Genomic DNA, 3,353 nt, shown 5'->3' with positions numbered 1-3,353 from the left:
ATTTTCTCCAAACCATCACTGAATATTTATGGAAATTTTTCAGCAACTGTGAACAAACTATAACACTGCTGGGAAATGAATGAATTTCTAATTTGAGGATTTGAAAAAACAAGTATATTTGCAAATACTACATTTTAAAAACAGTGCAGCACATCTATTAATAAGCCACTCAGGAGTTTCAGGAACCTGGTGGAAGGTTACATTCTATCTAATAACAAACAGGTTGTCACCTCAGACTCTTAAAGAAGACTACGTTTCACTTATTTTCTGTTCTTAGACGTTTTAAATGCAGACAGCCAAAGGTCAAGATTCACACTTCTCTGAGCACTAGGTTTGAGACAGGTTTTTCTGCTCTTGGCTCTGTATGATGTCACTGAGAGGCGATATATCTGACTGAGGCACCAGGCATAGTCTCCACCTTTCACTTCAAATGTGGCATGCAGCGTCAAAATGTTTGCTAGTACAAAAAATGTTGAAAAAAAAATTGAAAAAGCAAATCCATAAACAGCAGCAGCGAGGACTTTATCCCCAGGATGATGGATCTCGTCCTCTACAGCACCTCCACTACCCTGGCCCATGAGTCAGGCAGTCACTGACGCCACCCTAACAGAATTTTTCTGTAAAGTCTTACATTTTCAGTTATGCAGTGCAGCCATTTGGGTCTGGCAGCATGCTAAATTGCCAGGTGCAGCTTTAGTAGTGATTTATAAATACATTTTTACTCAACTTAATTTCATAACTCCTCAGGCATCGACCTCAGCTCTCGAGGGTGTCAGAATTGCTCTTCTATCACGAGGAGCACATGTGTGGTTGGCAACTCAAGGACTGGTTGGGCCTGGTGGAGTTGGGGGGGCTGGTAATGACCAAGGCGCAGACCTGAGGTTGGCACAGCAGGCTGCAATCTAATCAGCACCGTGCCTTATTTTCATGGAGACGTGGGGGAGAATTAGATATTTAATGGCGACAGTTTTATCTTTCAATCACACGCCTGGGTCTGCACCGTGGACACCTTGTTAAGGGGCTAGATGTGCCCAATCAACAGGCGTAGGTGGGCTGTCAGTGTGAGTTTGCGCCCGTCTGTGTGATTGAGTGTGCATGGGTGCTTTTAGCTGGTTACCACTCTCCAATCAGAGGTGTTTGTGTGTCTCACTGTGGCTCATATTGTGTTTGATGCCTGAAGACTGGCACAAATTGGCAATCAGGTGAGGTTGGCATGGACGAGGGCCTCTCCTCACCAGGATCCTGACTCCAATTGGCCCCTTTTCCGCTCTCCCATCCTCTCATCCCTCTCTTCCTCTCTCACCGAAGCCATTTTAACTTGACCCTGACAGGTGCTCCTGACAAAACCCATTACAGTCTCAATTACGCTATATATCTCTCCCTCCTTCTCCTTCCACTGCTTGTTTTTATCCCCCATTTTTCCCGCTCCACTCCTCTGATACTCCAGAGCCGGTGGGAGCTCTAATCGGCCGGCGTTAGCACTTCCCTCTTGACTATCACCAGTCTATCATCACTGCGCATCTCATTTCTCCTAATTAGCCTTAGTGGGACCATCACTTTTCTCTTCATTAGGAACAACACAACAGATGTGGGTGAGAGAAGCAGAAGCAATGGTGGGACAACAGTGTGATGAATGGTAGGGTATATGTGCGTGTGTGATGTGTGTGTCTATCTGCATGTGGGGATGTTTGCACAGAGAGATCGGGTCTGCCACCTAAGTGTATGTGCACGCTTACTGCGTAATTTTTTATTGAGATTATTCTTTTGGAATTTTGCCTTTTATTTGACAGTGACACATAGGCTGGTGGCCAGAATCAAATTGTGGCATATTGCAGGTATAATGCATTCATCTACAATACCAGGCTACTAGAACACCCATCTGACTGAACAGCTTGCAACTGTGGTGCAACCATGCGAGCTAGCTTCACTGGTTTTCCCTGAATACCACACAACTTTATGTTAGTGCCAGCAATACTGTCATTTGTCTGGGGTCTACAAAGGTCTTCTTTGATTTATACATCACTTGCAAATAGATTTGATCCATCAGCTCGTGTTGATCATGACTTGTCTGAACCAGAATAAGAACTTCTACTACAACGGTCAACCTGTGGTGCAGAAATTGCAGTTCCTATATTGGCCACTTGAGGGTAAGTCAGTAACTACAGACATATTTTCATGGCCAATTTTTGCCATGAAATTAGCACATTTACAGCCTGGGATAGTGAAAAGAATGTTTTGGTCTCTATGAATAATTTAATCTGAGGTTTCAAATACAGAGTCAAATTGGTGATATCCATCTTTTATATAAAGTCTGTGGTTGAGTTTGCTAACCCTGCTATAATAATCATGCTGTACAGCTAACCCCACCACAAACCCCTGTAACATCTGCAACATCATGTCATTTCCTTAAGCTGCTGGAAATGCGGACACATATGTTTGGACTATATCTGCAATATATATATATACAGTATATACGTGACACTGCACCTACTCATGATTTGTAAGTAGTCGCAAACCAACTAAGACAAATCTTGGGTTGTATCCAAATGCCCAACAATGAAAATATCTTTGGGGCGATCGATTTTTGGTGATTCGTGTTTTCAAATGGAACTTAAATAATGTGGTTCAGAAGTCTCATTTTAAATTCACAGGGAACTATCGTTGGGTTACATGGGGTTAGGTAGAGATTAACTCGCTCCCCTTCAGAATAAAGCAGAAGTCCGACATTTGGGAAATGACACTTTCGTGTAAAGACTTCAGTCTGCCCTTTTCTTTTTGCTAACAATTAAACGTGCAGACAGAAGATTAGCCATTTTGACACAGGAGAAAATAAGCCTACTGTGTGAAGCTTCTCCTTTAAGCTGGGGGAACAGAGCTTCTGATGCAATTCAGAAGTAAGTCCCTTTCATTAGAGTTCATTCCCTACTAGTATCATCCACCATTTGAATTTATGTATGACCTCATTATGCAGCAAAGGGCCTTTGAATCGGATGACATATATTAATATTATATCTAACCTAACTGAAGTTCACTCTCTTTTTTTTGCCACATTTCAAATTTGCCTTTTCTGCCCTGATATTACATCTTTGTCTTTCCGGTGGTTTACCGTCTTTTCTCACCAATTTCTCACCCTTTCTCTGGGCGTCCTTGTTCCCGGCGCCCTCCCCTCTCCATCTCCTGCAGGTGTGTGCATGATGTGTGGGAGCAGAGAGGAGGGGCAGCAAGGTGTTGAAGGAGACGCGTGAGACGTACAGGGAGCAGCAAGTGATGAATGTTCCAGCCGTCTGTAACACTCTCCGCTTCGCCGGCTCTTCCCTCGTTTCTGACCCAAATCTAATGCGACAGGACTCGTT

The sequence above is a fragment of the Diplotaxodon limnothrissa genome, linkage group LG5 (assembly GCF_057381915.1).
Source record: "Diplotaxodon limnothrissa isolate DT_005_m linkage group LG5, D_limnothrissa_male_GT1.1, whole genome shotgun sequence".
Classification (NCBI taxonomy): Eukaryota; Metazoa; Chordata; class Actinopteri; order Cichliformes; family Cichlidae; genus Diplotaxodon; species Diplotaxodon limnothrissa.
The sequence above is the reverse complement of the archived record's forward strand: the minus strand, read 5'-3'. Positions refer to the sequence as shown.